This window comes from Schistocerca nitens, chromosome 9, assembly GCF_023898315.1.
Source record: "Schistocerca nitens isolate TAMUIC-IGC-003100 chromosome 9, iqSchNite1.1, whole genome shotgun sequence".
Classification (NCBI taxonomy): domain Eukaryota; kingdom Metazoa; phylum Arthropoda; class Insecta; order Orthoptera; family Acrididae; genus Schistocerca; species Schistocerca nitens.
The window spans coordinates 176,396,345-176,416,917 of record NC_064622.1 but is presented as its reverse complement, the minus strand read 5'-3'; the positions used below and the strand labels follow the sequence as shown (position 1 = coordinate 176,416,917).

Sequence of the window (20,573 nt, the reverse complement as noted above, 5' to 3'; positions counted from 1 at the left end):
TCCTTTCAATTCTGAGCGAATGGTCAGCACGTTAAGATGTACTGAAAATAGAGTCTCCCGCCAAGTATGAGGGCCTTGTGAGAGATTTCGCCTGATGTCGTGTAGCCCACATAACATAACTGTCATGCGTTTCGTTCTTCATGACAGTTCTCGGCCGCACTTTGCAGGGGCAATGAAGACGTTCGATCTAAAGTGTTTGTTCACTCACAACACAGCCCTTGACTGGCTCGTCCTGAGTTTCATCTCTGCTCATATGATCTGCTGGCTACGAAGACAACATTTTAGCACAGGCAACAAGCTGTACACGAGCATAGAGCGTTGGCGTAAAGCACAAGCGGTTACCCTCTATGTCGAGGATATTGAAAAGTTGGTATAGCGCTACGACAGATATCAAAGTCGGAGCGGGTACAGAAGTAAGTGTAAGGGGTAGCTTACTATTGCAAATAAAACATTTTTGGTTCTGACAGTGGTTTCCATTTCGCGACTAATCGGAATTTGCTTTACGAATAGCCCTCCGATACGATAAGAATATTGTCATTAATACCGTTTTGACAGGACGTTCGTGTGAATATCTTGGTATATTTAGATTTAATGCCTCCTGTACAGTTGACGTTCTGTAAAAGAATGACTTACTAGCGAAGAGCAGTAGAGTTCTCAGATATACATACGATGCGGGTAGCGACACAGCACAGTGTTATGGATATATATTAACAGCACTTCAGCTTGTGGTTGTAAAGACTGAGATATTTTTTGCAAAGCATGACTTCTTTGGTTACAAAATTTACGAATGAAACATAATGTAATGTGGAATCACTTAGAATTTGTGTTCTTGGCGGTTGTGGGGGTTACTGTGTAAATTATGTATTTATAAGAGCACTTTGAGACTTTACCAATTTTCTGGGATACTTCGGGCTTAGAAATAAATATTTCAGCAAATTTCTTGCGAGTTTAGTAGCGCTGAACTTAATTCAAAATTTAATCTGGTTCAACATCGACTTAGAACTTGTGAATAAAAAAGCGAATTAGCCCTGTGCCCGCTACTAACCATCCACCAATTTTCTCTTCTTTAGCGGAAATCTAACTGGAATTTTACTCGCTATATATTGACAAAAAAAGTAATTCAGCTAGGATCCTACATGTCCATAATTTCATTACAGCTTAGCTAGTTGCAGGTAACAGATTTCAGGAGCGTATTACAACGGTGTGCTGTCACCCCTTGACAGTCACCGAGGTGCAGTTAATTCCACCGACCTCATTGCAAGTAGCCATACGGTTGATTGATTATGGGGTTTGAAATAATTGTTCTACTGCTTAGCGCGTTGCAGTACGCCAACATTCTTCACATACGCTCATTGTTGTCAGCATCTGCATAATGGAATGGGTTACGAACACTGAGGAATACAGTTGTTGGGTTTGCTTTATCTTACTTCCTTATCCTAATGTAACCTAATGATTGTTAACGCATGGTCTACAAACTTACCAACGATTTTGTTTACTAGGAACTTTATTCCTGCCGTAATAGTGAGAATGAAGATCATAAAAACTAAAGTGAACTAAGTTAGTGGTCAGATCATTAACGAAACATCTACTTTTCCCTCAGTAACGAAAGAGCTTATTTCTCACATCTCATCAGTTGTCTGAATTAAACTATTTCCTTGTAATAATTCCTAATAATCTGCGAAGACAGGTAATAGGGCTATGACGATTTCATCCCATCCATTTTTTTATGACGACAAGTCTTGCCAGTGGTGTAGTATGGTGTCTGGCGGCCACCTACTGGCGAAAACTTACACTCAGTGTCCCTTCTCCTCTCCTGCCACATCTACATCTCCCCATTTCTTAACTAATCCGCATAGCTGCTTAGCCTGTTTACTCTTTGATGGATTTCAGCACAGCTTGACGATGAAATAAAGGATACAGGTTCCAACAATTATTTTTTGTATGAAATGGCGGTGGCGGTGAGCGAAGCGAGTGTTGCGACTCCACGAGCGTCAACTGCTGGAGTCCCACCACCCGTTCCATTCATGGCCACTGCCCATGCCGGCCATTGTGGCCGAGTGGTTCTAGGCGCTTCAGTTTGGAACCACGCGACCGCTACGGTCGCAGGTTCGAATCCTTCGTCGGGCATGGAAATGTGTGATGTCCTTAGGTTAGTTAGGTTTAAGTAGTTCTAAGTTCTAGGGGACTGATGACCTTAGATGTTAAGTCCCATAGTGCTCAGAGCCGTTTGAACCACTGCCCACCATCATGGTATGAGGGTCTGAGGCTTGGTCAAATACTGACCGAAATCGGTTACCATAGAAATAAACGTTTTTGCGGTCGAGACTGTTTGTAACTCATTTTAAATTAACTCGATTGCTTTTTCATTGTTTCATAGGCGACCAGTACAAAATTTTACAAACTAAGTACCAAATGCAAAATATATTCATCACACGTTTACTGCCATGGTTCACTTGGCATAAAGAGAGTGATTCCACTAGTAGCCGAAAAAAAGAAACAAGTATCTCCGTCCTAGGGATACTTGTTTTTCAACATAGTCCAATCCGAATCTCTTCATGTTTTCCTTTCATACATCTCCGTCCTTTTCTCACATTAGTACCCTCCAATTCTTTTCATTCTTCTTCTTTTTCCTTCTCCTTCGCTCTCCCTCTTCCCTTTTTCCTATTTGCTCTTCCAAGATTTTGTCACAAAACTGCGTAGCCAACGAAACGACGCCCGTGTCACACGCGCCGGATAGCGTAACATACTATCCCTTGTTATTTGATTGCATCGATGTTTTTTTTTTTTTTTGTCGTTAGTTGTGTTGCTTGAACGTAATATACCAGAGTGGCAGATTTTTTTTTCTTTTTCTTCCGTCGTCATCTCTTCCTCTATACAATTTAACACATGTTCTTAGATTATTACAGATATTTACTATAGATTTCTAATAACTGTCGAATTATCAGTTCTATTTTCGAACACTATAGCGCAGAATATCTGCTAAATATTCGTCGAAATGGACCATTTTGTTTTGTTTCAGAGCAGATCCGAAACCATCTAGATAAACAGAGAAGCGTGCCGTGAGACTCTTTCTCCATAATTAGGTGTTTCAAACAGATCAAATTTGTGCAGTGGTTACGACACTTTTCACGTTTTTGAGAATGAGATCAGATCCTAGCCCTATCATCCACATTTACGTCCTCTGCAGTTCGACTAAAACATTTGGTCCTCCATGATTCTCTCGTTGTAACTAATGGCGTTTCTTCAAATATTCAGCAGAGTTGTACAACAAAATAGAATGAAAGCACTTCAGGCGAATGCTAGGATGATTACAAATTGTATTCAACAAAACAGGGCAAAGTTTGTCCCTCATCCTCGTCCAATGAGTTAGAGCTCCGTTAATAACGCCTTGGATGGTTACGAGATGTTAGAGCTGACCATTACTTTATTTATTAGTTATTTATTTATTTTCGTATTAGAAGCATTCCATTAACTAAGACAGTTGGCACATATCCGATGCTCATATTGTAAATCTCTCTGTGTTTTGAATAACAAGAACTTCCAGTGTTTTTGTTGATTTTTCCAAAAAAAATGGTTCAAATGGCTCTGAGCACTATGGGACTTAACTTCAGAGGTCATCAGTCCACTAGAACTTAGAACTAATTAAACCTAACTAACCTAAGGACATCACACACATCCATGCCCGAGGCAGGATTCGAACCTGCGACCGTAGCGGTCGCGCGGTTGCAGACTGTAGCGCCTAGAATCGCTCGGCCACCCCGGCCGGTGATTTTTCCAATTCCATGCTGATTACAACAGAGGATTGCATTACACCCAAAGAAAGTAGTTATATTGTAGTAAAAAATGCGTTCCGTAATTCTGCCTCAAACATGGAAGCTATGTTAGTTTGTAGTCCGGTAGATAGTCTTTACTTTCCATCCTTGAAAATATGGGTGACTTGAACGGTTGTCTCAATCTGTATCATATACACCGGCGTTCCTTCGACCCATTCAAAACCAATGTTCCGAGCCAAAAACTAGGGTAAACAGGCCGATACTATCAGATGATGTCTACTGAATTTCAGTATCTCCGCAATACATTTCAACGAATAGCGCCTCTAGCAATTTGCGAAGTCCATAGACGCTCATATAAATGGTGAAACACGTACAACGAGCCGTTTCTCAGAGGAGATCATTACACTGCTCTACAGTCTGGAGACGTTCGCACCAGTCTAACAGACTGATTGGTTGATGGTTGATTGTTTTATTGGTATCTGGTAACGTGATCACAAAACTATCTACTCTTCGTGTATTTACATAAAATACGCACTGAGGGTAACAAGTTTAACTAATGTTATGAACAGTAGTAAAGTGATTTCATTCAGAGTTTTTTTCCTCAATGTCTGCCATGTACCTCTTCAGGTTCTTACTACGAACACACAGTAAATGTATAAATTACTTCTGTTTGAAATGTTTTATCGCTAGTTCATACAGGGCAGCTACTCCTGATCTCAGTATGGACGGGCTGATCACAGGAAGACGTATTCTTTACTTTATAGGTTTCTTAAGTAGCCTCTATTGCTGAATGCTTAATACAGCGCAAGCAAACAGGTACTTCTCAACAACGGCGATTCAGAACACTTGAGAAATTACCATGGTTTATCCTCATCCTCGTTAAGTTGGAGGTACTTCTTCTGCTGCAGTTAGTTCTGTAGAAACAAGGTTTAGCTGGAATCTTATCTTGAACTTCTATATAGCTACTATCTTTGCAGAGGCGTTCAATGTGGAATTTAATGACGTAATCCAATTTTATAACGCGCTTTGACCTTGTGATAGTGGCTTCATACCAGCAGCATGACAATGGAAATTTATTCATTTGTCATCTTCACGGAACACTCGGAATGTAGCCTCTATACTATACTTACAACGGACACCTTCTAGAATAGTCGGCAAGTACGCCTGACGGTTGCTTTGTGCGGAAAGCTTCAGAATTCAGCGAGCTCTCTCAATGAATTTCCTAGGCCAGTCAGAGTGATGAGTTTCGTCCCTCTTTGAAACAGAATAGACATAAATCGACCTGTGCAAGTGTAGATCTTTGAGCGGAACGTCAAATTTCTGACCGAGCTAGATGGTGCCGTTGCTAATGCAATGGACTCATGTTCAATTCTAATCATTACCTAACTGAGACGTCAACAACCAGAGACGGTTGTTTTCTTGCCCCCAATACAACTAATTTCGAAACAAAGTAGATATAAAAAAAATGTTCAAATGTGTGTGAAATCTTATGGGACTTAACTGCTAAGGTCATCAATCCCTAAGCTTACATACTACTGAATCTAAATTATCCTAAGGACAAACACACACACACCCATGCCCCAAAAGAGATATCGTTGCTGCATTTCGAGCAAAGGAAATAGCATCAAAGTTGAAGCTACAATGATGCAGGAATACAAGGGATCCCATTTATGTCGACCACAGAAAATTAACTTTTGGGTAGAACAATATAAAAATGTATCAAGCAAGCAGGCAGCGGGGCATTAAGCACTTCGATTTACTTTCTTGTATCATTTTTCTATACAAAGATACCAATTGCAGTGCATTTTTTAAATATCACTTTATATTTTTTATTCGGTAATCCACTTGCTCCCCTCAGGAACTGTTCGAAACGTTTTACAGTGAACCATTCACGTAAACATGACGTTATTAAAAACATAACACAAAACTGGCTTTGAGTCTCCTGTAGTACTAGCACATATCCAAGGTACTAGAGGCAACGTAACTCGACCACTTGCTTTAATTGGCAGTAAAAAAGTAGAACAAGGAAAATGAACACCTATTATTCACTCAACCGCCTTCATTTGAACGTTTGTCTGAGCACACCAATGGAGAACACGTAAAAATGCTACTTATATATAGAGATTGTAAGTTAGCAGAACCGTAACTGCAATAATGTTCTCTTATTTACAATAAGGGTACGTGTGGTGCAATACTGTAGTACTTTTGAACGTTATGGTGTGCATAATAATTCAGTCCTAGATTATAAAACAGCGTTATTATTACTTTTCTTATATTGTGGTTGAGGGTATGCATAATGCTCCTCAGGCTGATGGACTTCACAAAGGGCGACATCTCCACAAGAACTCGTCTTGCTGTGACACTTAAGTAAACGGGAAGTTTCAGTTCAATCCAACGCAATCGTTGAAGAACTTGTGCAGACGAAGCGGCAAAATTTACTCTTCTCGTTTCTGCAGGAATGAATCCACACGCGAGCATACAACAGCTTCAACGGGAGACTGGACTTCCTAAAACCAGTGTGCATCGCATTCTAACACGTCACCGGTTCTGTCCTTATTACATGCACTTAACACCAAGAATTGCACGGCAATGATTTGAGAATCGTGTAGTATGGTAGAAGGCACAGTAGCAAATCCTCGCCAACCAGTACTGCCTTTCCGATGATGTTTTTACCGATAAACATTCCTTCTCCAAAAACAGATAAATACGAAGACCATGCATTACTGGTTCCTCGTAAACACACGATGGCTTAAAATGATTGAACATCAGCCTTTATGGAAAGTTAATGTCTCGTGTGAGATGCTTGGCACTATAGTTATAAATCTTACAATATCACTGGTAAATTAAACGGCACAGTATGAATTGTCGCTAGAATCAGAATGCTTATCTAGTGTCAACACAATGGATGTTCAGTACATAATGCCTTGCGTTCATATCGTGTTTTCAACCGAAGGTATTTTGTCAGATGAATTGGTCGTCGAGGAACAGTGAATTTGCCTGTTTAGTCTCTTGATATAATTCCTCTGAAATATTTTTGTCGGGGGTAGATAGAAAATGTTGTCTACCGCAGTATTCCAACAACTCCAGTGAACATCCAGGAACGACCGTGCCTGATAGTAATTCACTTCAGCTGGCAGCACTGGAAGCAGCGACCAAGGTCACCAATCTGACCACCTTTGAATGTTTACCCCTTTTGTGTCCACAATTGACTATTGTATTGAAATTGTATTATATGTATCCGTTCCTGTTAGTGATTAAGTTGAGTGCTGTGTTTACGTGATATGTTTGTGAACAGTTCATGAGTTGAACTACCAAATAAAAAATATACAATGCTATTAGAAAAGACTTACTGCTGGTCATGTCCTCGTAACGAACAAACCTACAACAAAACAATCATGCTGATGATTGTCATCCTGGCAGCTAAACAACATTCGCTTGATACACTTTTTATTTTTCTTCTGGGCAAAATATTATTTAGTATGGTGAAGATAAATGAGATAGCAGGCCGCTGTGGCCGAACGGTTCTAGGCGCTTCAGTCTGGAACGGCGCTGCTGCTACGGTCGCAGGTTCGAATCCTGCCTCGGGCACGGATGTGTGTGATGTCCTTAGGTTAGTTAGGTTTAGGTAGTTCTAAGTCTAGGGGACAGATGGCCTCAGATGTTAAGTCCCATAGTGCTTAGAGATGTTTGAACCATAAATGAGATAAATTTTATACCAGTATTTGTAGAGTCACGCTGGTAAGTTCTGCCCCAATTATCGGTGGCCGATTTTGGGAAAAAGTGCTTTTTATATTCGGACCAATGCGATAAGAGGGCAGGAAGTGTGTTGAGGATGCCAAAAGCAAGAGTATTATTAAAAGGTTTTCCAAGGAGGAAGACGAGTAAAACAAAACCCCAGAAAGCGATGAGTACATGAAGCAGACGACGATATAAAACAAATGAGGATCCGAAGACGCAGTAAGATACCTGATAACAGAGAAGAATGGAAGAAAGCTGCACTGGAGCCCAATACGAGGTATAGGAGTTTACCAGGAAACCTCCAGTTATTTAAGGAATCGAACTCCCATGTGTGAACGGCTCGAAACATCTGATCGCTTTATAAATGAGATAGCGTGTCAAGTGTTTTAATTTTAAACATGTAAGAGACAAAAACAATTTACGGAAGATTTGAAATTATGCTTAAAGTTTGTTGGAAGCGGCTAGGTGCTGTCATTATGAAACAATAGATGAATTCAGTCTGCGCGATTTTCGCTCCATTTTAAACAAAAGCAAGTTCTTGCTTCATCTCAATGCTTATGACTGAACTCTATGTCGTACTTTGATACAGTTTTGCAGGTAGATTCAGTGGTATATATGGATACTGTCTGCAAACTGTGTTGCGGATGGAATAGATAGTAAAGAAGTAATGAATTCAAATATCATGCCTGATGAAACTTCCTGGCAGATTAAAACTGTGTGCCCGACCGAGACTCGAACTCGGGACCTTTGCCTTTCGCGGGCAAGTGCTCTACCATCTGAGCTACCGAAGCACGACTCACGCCCGGTCCTCACAGCTTTACTTCTGCCAGTATCTCGTCTCCTACCTTCCAAACTTTACAGAAGCTCTCCTGCGAACCTTGCAGAACTAGCACTCCTGAAACAAAGGATACTGCGGAGATATGGCTTAGCCACAGCCTGGGGGATGTGCCAAAATGAGATTTTCACTCTGCAGCGGAGTGTGCGCTGATATGAAACTTCCTGGCAGATTAAAACTGTGTGCCCGACCGAGACCCGAACTCGAGACCTTTGCCTTTCGCGGGCAACTGCTCTACCATCTTTTTTTTGTATAAAAAAATAAAATAAAATGAGAAAGGAAAGGGTATAATACTTTATTAAATTTCATTTGTTGTTCATTTTGTTCTTTTTTGTTCTTGTGTATTTATTTGGATTCGAACGCAGGTCTCCTGCCCACGTCTTAATATTTTTGATATCAATGTGCGAACAGTCACAGTTAACTAAGCCTGGAAAACTAAAACAGAATGAAGACGCCATCGTAGATATGAAACATAAATAGCATGAAAAGAAAGCTACCACGTCGTAGTGAGGCTTCCCAGCGACTGCGCCCACTGATAAGATTGTTCAATATATGGTCGTTTGCAGTTCGTTCTGACCTCATCTGCCACTGCCTGGAACATTCCAGCTACACGGCGGCCTGTGAAAGGCACTCCATAGGTAGTTTGCGAAGCACTGTCGATATCTGGTATGCCCGGAAATAGCATGATGTCTTTCTTGCAAATAGAGCCAGAAGTCAAGGAAATCCTTGTGTCCGTCACGACAGAGGTAATGGACTGCATGTCCACGTATCCAGGTGACAGAGTTGGTTCGAGTCTTGGGGTAAAATGTCTCATCCGGAAACAATAACGTGCGTGCAGATATATGCTCCGGCCTAACTCGCAAGAGATAAGCCAGCATCTGCCGCACTAGGTGCCAAACCGGTTCCGCCTCTCCACAACTGAGGCGGTGCTCGTCAGAATCTACTGTATTACAACCCACACAATTGGGAGATTCTGCCATGTGAATATTGTAGAGACGTTCTTGCGTCACGAGCTTCCCATTAACGACGACGTACCATTGAGAAACAACATCGGAATCAAGCATGTCATCGTGTACAGTCCTCCACACCACGCACCACCGTACGTCAGGATATTTTAGTTCGGCCACATTTAGGGGGCGGCGTTGCAGCATGTCATGATATAGGCGTCGAGTTGTGGCCATTTGTGGTGTCGTGAGCGCGACACTGCAATAACTTTGTTCTAAATAGAAACGTCCTATATAAAAGAGGGGCGCTGGGATGTTCTGTAGTGTCACCGGCGCTCTTAGTGAAGCAGGGCGTAGCGCCGTCAGAAGCAGACTCGTGAGGCTCGTAGGACAACGGCGCAGCAGACATAAATGTGAGCTAACATAGAGGGCAATGGCCCTATCATGGACGTTAACTAGGCCGAGACCACCTTTTTCCTTGGGGAGGGTAAGAGATACGTATCTGATCTTCAGTAACATACCAGCGGTGACGAAGTATCCCAGCGCTGCCATAATGCTACGAGCCAAGGGCTTCGGAATGGGTAGCGTTTGGGCGACATGCGGTATGCGGGACGCAAGGTATACATTGGCATAATACGCCCGCTGAACGATGTTGAGGGATCGCAAGCGCTGATTTGCAATTCCGGCCCTAATTTGGTTAAGAAGGCGTCGATAATTGAGCGTCGTCGCGCGTCGCATGTCGTTCATGAAATCTAAGCCCAAGCAGCGTACAGTATCACTGAATCGCAAGGGGGCAATGTGTTCCTGCGGTAGCCCAATCCCGATGCTCAAGGCGACGGACTTGTCAACGTTGATTTGGCTACCAGAAGCTGTACCGTACGTTGTAATCCAGTCCAAAGCCGCGGCCATATCGTCAGCTCCTCGTATGACGATCATCAAATCATCCGCATATGCGGTGCAGCGATAGATGGAGCCGCCGAACTGTATCCCTGTGAGCCTGTCTCGGAGACCACACAACAAGGGTTCTAAGGCCAATGCAAATAACAATGTTGATAATGGACATCCCTGTCGTACTGATCGGCGGATCGGCACGGGTGCCGTCAGTCGTCCATTGACAAGAACTCGAGAAGTTGCACCATGTAGTAGGCGTGTCAACACAGTGATAAAGGGGTCGGGGTATTCCATGCGCCGTAGAACGGCCGTGAGGAAAGTGTGGCCCACACGGTCAAAAGCCTGGCTAAAGTCGATAGACGCGAGGGCTGCCGGCAAACGTCTCACCCGTGCAAGGGAGATGAGATCTCTGTAACGACATAACGCAGTTCTGATGTTGTTGGGTCCCCCCAAGGACGTCTGATCGTCGGACAAGACGTGCCATAGTGTGCCGCGAATACGTTCTGATAGCAGCCTCGAAAAGATCTTGAAGTCGCTGTTCAGTAACGTTAAGGGACGATAGTCGCGGACATGATTCCGTCCCTTCGGCTTATGGATGGGGACAATCATACCTTCTAAGAATGGTGCAGGCAATGTTATACCCGGGGACATCAATTCCTGGCAAATTTCAATCAAACACGGTAGCAACAGTTGTTTAAAGGCTCGATAGAACTCTAATGGTAACCCATCGATTCCTGGTGATTTATGGGGAGCACCTTTACCAATGGCGTCGAGCACTTCCTCTTCTGTCACTTCTCCCAGTAAAGTCTGTACCATGTCTGGTGGAAATGTACCGTGGACATGTGCTGAAACGGTGTCTACCGTCGCCATATCAGGGAGCACTGCTGAATAAAGTTGAGCGTAATGCCCATAGAAGGCTTCTGCTATATCTGCTTGTTCTACCACATGTCGACCGTCGTCGGTTATCATGTCGGTTACCAGTGCCCTACGGCGCCTCCTGCGTTCTATGAGCACGTGGTGCATAGATGGCCTTTCTGATTGTATCATGTCTGGAGCACGCGACCGTATAACAGCGCCTTGTAAATGATGGCGTGCTAAGGAGACGAGCTGCGCTTTCGCGCGATTGACTGTGATCTGCCTGTCAGGTGAGGGCTCCATAGCAAGACATTCCCGTAGGACGGTGTAATAAAAGTTTTCCGTGCTCCTCCTCCATGCCGCTGCTTCCCGGCCGTAAGCCATGAAGGTGCGTCTAAGAGCAGGCTTCGCACATTCAATCCACCACCTGAGGGTCGATCGGTAACGACCACGACGCCGTAAGGACGCGATCCACGACTCTTCGACAGCACCTTTACATGCTGGCTCGTCCAGATGGGCGACGTTCAGTTTCCAGGGGGGCCTACTGCGCCACACACGTGCAGGTTGGAGGGCAATGGTGCAAATATAGGCTGTGTGGTCGGTGAATGCAGTGGGCCAGAGCTCTGCTCCTCTCATCGCCGTCGAAAGGGTGCTTGTGACGTAAATCCTGTCCAACCGACTTGATGAATGGCTTGTATAATGGGTGTAACCAGGAGCTGGGCCATGGATGTGGCGCCACGTGTCAATCAGGTGGAGGTCACGCACTAGCATTTCCAATTCCGCACACGGGACGTGATGTGGCTGCTGATCAGATGGAGATAATGTACAGTTAAAATCTCCTCCGATCACCATGTCGTCTATGTGGCCCATAAATAGACGCGTAATATCTTCCGAAAAAAAGCGGGCCCGATCTCTCCGTCTTCCTGATCCTGAAGGGGCATATACATTGATGAGTCGTACACCGTTGACAGTTACTGCCATGGCTCTTGCACTCGGTAAGTACAGTACGTCCGTAGCCGCCAAACCGTCCCGTAGCAGAACAGCCAAACCACAATCGGTAGAAGAGGCGTGGGAGATGTGGGCGGTATATCCGTAGAAGTCAGGGAAACTAGCGACACATACTTCCTGTAAGAGGGCCACGTCGATGTCCGCCGCATCAAGCATGCGTTGTAGCATTGTCAGTTTGTGTGGTGCCCTTATCGCGTTGATATTGATTGTGGCAAGGCGAAAGGTGTGCTGCCTAGCCTCTTCACCTAGGGTAGACGCCATGGCAATAAAAGCTAACCGCAAGAGATGCCGGACCCACCAAACCCGTTACAAATTATGAGCCTTTCACGCTAGGAGTGGCATCCCCAATGCCGCCCCCTCCCCTGTCACCCGTGCCATCTTTAGGAAGTTCCTCAACATCGTCCGACCACAGTGGGTGCAACAAGATGCTGTGTAGCTGATCGGCACCTAAATCTCTCTCACGTACGTCGTCTTTGGTAGAGGTAGACGGAGCGCCATCCATCGACGCGACCTGCCGCGTTTGTGGTGCAAGAAGTAACTGGGCACTCGTAGTATGGGCAAGTGAACCGTCTACACCACTTAGATCCTCAGCAGGCGCAGCATCCATGCTGTCTGATGAGATGTCACCTTCTTGACCGGCCGTGTGTAGGAGGCAATCGTCAGAAGGGGTCCGCCGACGTCGCTTGCGTCGTCGAGGCGAACGTTGCTTTCGAACGTGGACATCCGTATCCGAATGTGGGAGGCAATCCAGCGTCGTATCACCTTCCGCTAGGAAAGCCGCGGTCGGGACAATGTTCGCGTCCACGTCCATCGAGGGTCCTTCCTCTTCCTCCCTTGGTACTTCTGGCGTCGATGGATGTGTCTGATCGCCCGTTTCGTCCTCAACTATGGTGCGCATCGTCGTCTGAGCGTACGTGAGGGGCAGGATTGTCGTCCCCGTCGGGGAAACGGAGTCTCCCACTGGTATCTGCGTAATTGTACGTTGTAAGCAGCTCGATCGAACATGGCCTTCCTGCCCACATCCGGAACAGGTACGCGGTTGACCGTCGTACATGATGATTGCACGACAGCCACCGATGTTCAAATAGGACGGCACATGTTTCTTGAGCTCAAGTTTAATTTGGCGCACACCATTGTAGACCTTATACGTCGAGAAAGTTTGCCACTTTTCTGCAACGTGGCTGATAACATTGCCATATGGTCGGAAGGCGTCCTTGACAACTTCCTCTGGGACCTCGAAAGGGAGCTCAAAAACTCTTACAGTCCTTAGGCCCATGCCTGCATGATCCACCGTCACTGCACCGATATGCCCGTCAGCATGTTTGAATCGGAGAGAGTTCGAGTATTTAGAAACCACTGTCGCGCAGACCTCTGCACTGGTCATTTTAACATAAACCACGCTCGCCGTTATAGAAAAATGTATTCCGACGACAGTCGCCGGATCTAAACGTAGATTGTCGCGAATGAACTGTTCTATTTCATAGGCTCGAGGACGCGCGTGATCTGGTTGGAAAGTAACTTTGATCGTATCGTGGCGCCATGTGTGTGCCATAATCGCACTGAACTTGGAACAAATACAACTCGCGCCGCGAGAAGGTAAACACAAGCAAGCGCTCACGGTCGCGCACGGCGGGGCGCAGCGGACGTCCTCGCCCCACCGCAGCCGAAAGCAGACTACCATCTGAGCTACCGAAGCACGACTCACGCCCGGTTTTCACAGCTGTACTTCTGCCAGTATCTCGTCTCCTACCTTCCAAACTTTACAGAAGCTCTCCTGCGAACCTTGCAGAACTAGCACTCCTGAAACAAAGGATACTGCGGAGACATGGCTTAGCTACAGCCTGGGGGATGTTTCCAAAATGAGATTTTCACTCTGCAGCGGAGTGTGCGCTGATACGAAACTTCCTGGCAGATTAAAACTGTGTGCCCGACCGAGACTCGAACTCGGGACCTTTGTCTTTCGCGGGCAAGTGCTCTACCATCTGAGCTACCGAAGCACGACTCACGCCCGGTCCTCACAGCTTTACTTCTGCCAGTATCGCAGGAGAGCTTCTGTATAAGTTTGGAAGGTAGGAGACGAGCTGAATTCGAATCGGGACTCATCATTGAAGACGATTCTGCTCCATTCAGTGAGATTCAAGACCGAAGAGCCCGACACCTGTGTAAACGTCCTTGCTCATGCACAGTGCTCAGTGGCAGTTTGCTCAAAGGACGCCGTGAGCTCATTCCCCTTTCCGTGAGCCACCTATTAATGGTCCTTGAGGTCACTGAAGCACCAGTTGCACGTCGAATCGATGATAATGATGAATCTGGGGCTCTGACTTCCTCTCTGACGATTGTTCAGTTTTCACCTTCTTTCGTCTCTCTAGGTCGATCACTTCCTTCCTGACGGTGTGTGGTTCACCTATTCCTGCCATCGTCGGATAGTGGCATCATTACTATTCAAATGTCGAGCGATTCGCCAATTACTCCAACAGACTTCTTTGAGCCCAACTACACGCCCTCTCTCCAATGTTGACAGCCGTTCAGCTGAGAACACAAAAATGGCTCTGAGCACTATGCGACTTAACTTCTGAGGTCATCAGTCGCCTAGAACTTAGAACTAATTAAACATAACTAACCTAAGGACATTACACACATCCATGCCCGAGGCAGGATTCGAACCTGCGACCGTAGCGGTCGCTCGGCTCCAGACTGTAGCGCCTAGAACCGCACGGCCACTCCGGCCGGCTGAGAACACGGATTGCGATTTGCAGAGAATGGTATCGAGATATCTCTTGTTTATTACCCTTGCCACCTGAGCGGTGAATTCGCGCTGCAGCGTCATACATTCACCCACAGGCTTTCAAAGTTTAGAATCTTACATTTTTCGTCGATACCTCCTTCGTGGTTGCGTGTTTCTTTTTTCATTTTTTTTCCACCAGTCTTCTGATTGATTTGATTTTGCCCGCCGAACTATAGCCCACAAGTACCGTGGATACTGATCATTATACCTTATAGATTCTTCCACATCTTAGGGGTAGTTCCCCTCCGGCCCCCACCCACCCCCTCCCCCGGCCCCGGCCGAAAACGCAAGCTGGTCTGCAAACTCTGTCTGCTCCTCCGCCTTCCTTGACAAGACCCGTAGTCTTCGGCCGCCAGTGATAATGATATGCGGATATGGAGGGCCATATGGTCAGTACACCGCTCTCCCGGCCGTATGTCAGTTTCCGTGACTGGAGCCGCTACTTCTAAATCAATTAGTTCCTCAGTTTGCCTCACAGGGGCTGAGTGCACACCGCTTGCCAACAGCGCCCGGCAGACCAGATGGTACCCATCCAAGTGCTAGCCCAGCCCGACAGCGCTTAACTTCGGTGATCTGATGGGAACCGATGCTACCTCTGCGGCAAGGCCGTTGGCTTGAAGTTTTGATTACTAGCCTAATATATTACCCCTGGAGCAGGGTGACATTAATTATTGCCTTGAAGTAAAGTTGCGTTCGTTCGTGTATTTCCTGGCGCGTGTCTGTACTGCTGGTAGACTAAGAAGTAGCAGAGCCACAGTACTGTAGCTCCCCGCTAGAGGAACCAAAGCGGATTGGAGCAGCCCATATGTAACGTGTAGTACAGTGCGGTTATTCTCCTTCGGCAGTGGCAGAAATATAGCAGCTGTGTCAATGCAGATGAGTTCTTTAGCAGTCCTTATTGGAATGAAGCTGCTGTACCATCTCCTGTGCTACCGAAAGCAAATTACTGTATGATTCAACACTTTACAATGGACTTCACTACCCGTTTTTGGCTCCTCAATGGTACTGTGGCGTGGTGATTTTGCTACTGTACTGGCAGTGCCACAGTGTACCTGCAATCAGACAAAACATTAATTAAGTGACTTTATTTTTCGAGCGGATAATTAAAAATTTGTGACTAACCCTCGAAAAGAACGTCGCCTTCCCTCCAGGAATTCGCATTCGAGTTCTTAAAGCATCTCCGTAATACTAGAGTGTTGGTCGCACCTACTGGTAACAAACCTAGCAGCCCACCTGTGAGATGCTTCAATGTCTTCCATTAATCCGACCTGGTGCGAAACCCCAACTCTCGAGCAGTATTCCGGAATAGCTCGCACTAACGTGCTACACGTGGACTTGTATTGGAAAACTAACTCTCGAAATTTTGAGACTAGATCTATGCATCACACACAGAACCTATTTTGTAACGTCTCCCCCACTGAAGTTTGTTGAACATTCCTATCACGTTGTCGGGCAGACTGAACGGAGTTCATTATAATAAAAGAGGCGAACATGTGGAGGACGATCGATTAACTATCAACTATCCCTTGTCACCTGGAATAATTTCGATCTTTTCATAGCTCCTTTAGCAAATGCACGTAAGATTGTTTATGAGTAATTCAAGGCCTTTGCCTCTTAAAAGTGCCGTCCAACCTGCTTAATGGTAGGTTCCAATAAAAAGTTGCAACACCAGTGGCTTTCTCGTAGTTCACCCATACTGAATATGTTAATACATTTGCAACACGGTCGTCGCAGAGCACAGATGTTGGAGTATTTCAACCCGCGTTTATCGCATATCCAGCACTGGGAACGAAGTAACAGGTAATAATTGAGTATCGCTTGACGTAACTGATCGAGACTGGACATTCCTTGCCAGTCTACAACTACATTTTCATCTACATACATAGTCCGCAAGGTACTGCACGGTGCGTGGCGGAGGGTACCCTCTACCACTACTAGTCATTTCCCTTACTGTTTCACTCGCAAACAGGGCGATGGAAAAACAACTATCTATATGCCTATGTATGCGCCCTAATTTCTCGTATCTTATCTTCAAGGTCCTTACGCGATATGTATGTTGGTGACGGTAGAATGGTTCCGCGGCTGGTTTTAAATGCAGGTTCCCAAAATTTACCCAGTGGTGTTGCTCGAAAAGAACGTCGCCTTCCCTCCAGGGATTCCCATTTGAGTTACCAAAACATCTCCGTAATACTTGCGTGTTGCTCGAACCTACTGGCAACAAACGTAGCAGCCCGCCTCTGAAGTGTTTCAGTGTCTTCCTTTAATCCGAACTGGTGCGAATCCCCAATACTCGAGAAATATTCAAGAATGGGTCACACTAGCGTCCTATATGCGGCCTCCTTTACACATGAACCACTCTTTCCTAAAATCTCCCAATAACCGAATTCAGCCATTCGTCTTACCTGCTATAGTTCTCATATGCTCGTTCCATTTCACGGGCCTATCGCTTTGCAACGTTCCGACCAGATATTTAAACGACGTGGCTGCGCCAAGCAGAACACTGATAATGAAGTTTTAGAACATTATGGGTTTGTTTTTCCTGCTCATCTGCGTTAACTTACTTTTCTACATTTAATGTTGGCTGCCATTCATCATAACGACTCCAAATTTTATCTGAGATATTTTAAATTCTCTTACAATCACTCAACTTCGACACCTTCCTGTACACCACAGCATCATCAGCAAACAAACACAGACTTCTGCCCACCATATTGCCTCGAAGAAGAAGGTGTAATTAGATGAATGACTAACACTAACTTAACCAAGGTTTATTCAGCATTTGCACATACAAGAGCGTGGAGCGAACTGCCTCCGGCCAGAACACATACGGCATAGATACAGTTACAGAACACTCCAGTACAATCATTCTTGATATTTGTAGATACTTCTACAATGTCCTCGAACCGAATATAAAAATTAAAATTTTGCAGGATACGTGAGTTTTGAACCAACGACCCTCCGTGCAACAGTTTAGCATCATAACCGCTACACCACAGCAATGATGCTACCCAGCTTCTTCTACGACCGTGTCACTTGTGAATATAAGAAATACTAGTGGTCCTATCACACTTCCATGGGGCACTCCTGACGTTACCCTTGTCTCTGATGATCACTCGCCGTCGAAGACAACGCTCTAGGTTATGTTACTTAAGAAGTCGTCGAGCCACTCACATATCTGGTAATCTATTCCATATACTTTTACCTTCGTGTTCAGTACGCAGTGTGGCACCGTGTCAAATGCTTTTCGGAGATGTAGAAATATGGAATCTTCCTGTTGCCCTTGATCATTATTCGTAGGATATGGAAAAGGGCAAGCACAAATTCACACTAGCGATGTTTGCTAAAACCAAGCTAATTCGTGGACAGAGCTTTTCGGTCTGAAGAAAATTTATCATGTTTGAACTCAGGTGCACCGCCATTCTAGGTTTCACTGGCAGTGAAGCAGAGGTTGTAATTTGTTTAGCGCTCATCCTCAGTGAACCTCGTCACGTATCTTCGTCCAAAATTCTCAAGCTCTCTTACTATAAGGTGGTCGTTGCTAACCATAATACGTTATCCTGTATCCGAAGCTATTTCTGGTTTATGGTTATTGGACTGCAGTACTTGGCTATCCATTACAATCAAGGCCACCGGCTGGTCATTAAACCAGATCGTGCGTTCGTGCACGTACGTTGCTATAAAACCTTTATGACACACACGTTGCGTCGTATATAAGCAGATTGAGGCTATTTTGTTGTGTACGCGGTCATCTGGCTGTCATTAGACCGTACCATGTATCGACGTAACATCCCTCATATAAAAGTTTATAACACGTACACTGCAACATATATGAAGAGCCGCAGTCCTTAAGTGAATCTCTTTGTGGCAAGACGGTTCTTTCTGACATCTGGCTGTTGCGCTCGGCGAGAAGTTTGCTTTAATTGGTCGACCGCTGGAACGACGGACAAGTGTACCTTATTGTCACAACATTATGAAATATTCACCTCATAAATTGAAACACCTTTTTCTGGCTGCAGTATAATATTATTAAAAAATAAAATCAAAACGCCGATGCACCACGAAGGAATTGTCGGAATGAGACGGAAATCGGTCGATGTGATGTATATATACAGACTGTGGGATACCAAGCTGAGTGTCACCCGACAAACCGCCGGATAACCAGCAGTGATACGAAGTTAGTAACTGTACTGAAAGCGTAGATACTAATGATGACCATGCAGCTTCTCTAGAAAGAATTGATAATTAATAGAAACCCTCAGCTGCATGAAAATTTGTGCTCTGACCGGTACTCGAACCCGGGATCTCCTGCTTACTTGACAGACGCTTTATCCATCTTTTTTTTTCGTTTTTATTTTGGGTTTCCTTCCTCCCCTTCAACCCATCCTCATCTGAGCCACCGAAGACAGAGACGATAGCGCGACTGCAGGGACTTATCCCTTGCATGCTTCCCGTGAAACCCACATTCCCAACTGTCCACAACCTACATTCGAAATGTTCCTAAAGGATATTTGCCCATTCACTCATTACTCATGCCAACCAAGGTGACAATTCTTTTTCTAGAGAAGCTGCATGGTCATAATTGGTATCTGTGCTTTCAGAACAGTTACTATCTTTATATAGTTAAAGGCTACCCTGCCACTGACCTTCTTCTGTGCGAATGCGCACACTTTGCCTGAACCAACTTAGTTCAGCGACATTTGCACATAATTATTGCAAATCTTAGGGAAAGACAAATAACTAAGTTGACATATTTTGCAAATTTTTAATCGTAATGTGATATGGAATTATGCTATGGGGAAACTTATCTTCAAGAAAGAAAGCTTTCACTGCTCAAAAAAGTGCTGTAAAAGTAAAATGTGATGCAGACCCACGATCATGTTATAGACATCTGCTGACTCCTGCTTCACAGTATATTTATTCCCTCATGAAGTTTGTTGTAAATAATACACTGCAGTTCAAAAGGAACAGTGGTGTAGATAATTATAATACCAGAAGGAAAATGGTACCAAAATTGTCTTTAGCGGAAAAAGTGCTGCACAATGGTACAACAAAAATTTTTGGTAACTTACCCAGGGATATAAAATGTTTGACAGATAGCAAAGTAAAATCTGAAAACAGACTAACGCAACTCCTTTTATTCTGTAGAACAATTTGTATTACTGTAATATGCTAAAGATGGTGGGTAGGACATGCTCACATCTGTAGATTTAAGAAAAAAATTAATTGTTCAGCATCTAGCAATATTTAAAAATGAAGTTGTGATGTGTATGTAAAATGAATTGTTCAACATCATTACTAATTATCTTGCAAATGATCCATGGAACATAAAACTAACTAACTAAGTAGCTTTTCAATTTTATATGATGTTTTAGTCATGAATTGTGTGACCGATATCTGAAACAGTAGATTAAGAGTTGACGAACTGTTTTTGTTTGGTAAACCAGAAAGTATCAGGCCACGACGGTGCTTTTAACACTGTCGAGACGGGCCGGAGATGCACTCGGGTAGTGGTCCAGTGGTCCATGACCATAGACGTCATATCTCCTGAACTAATTGTCGTGTAACAATATAATTGCGTAGGTACATACAATATGCACAATTTCGTAGGACCAGAGGTAGTAGTGAAGGAGTAATAAATTAGAACGTCATGACTTGAGACTCGAGCTCCGAAAGTGTTGAAACACCGTTGTAGAGCCATAAGAAATAACTTTCGCTGGGATTTCAGTTGTTTCCTTTGTATGTTA

General features: G+C 44.5%; 1 long non-coding RNA gene and 1 pseudogene across 1 annotated transcript in view; one reads left to right on the top strand and one right to left on the bottom strand.

Annotated features, from left to right (window-relative positions):
* LOC126203371 (uncharacterized) overlaps positions 1-20,573 on the top strand; it is a 593,071-nt gene that overhangs the window by 235,659 nt on the left and 336,839 nt on the right. The gene's annotated exons all lie outside the window — the stretch shown is intronic.
* Positions 15,327-15,443, bottom strand: LOC126204829 (5S ribosomal RNA; annotated as a pseudogene).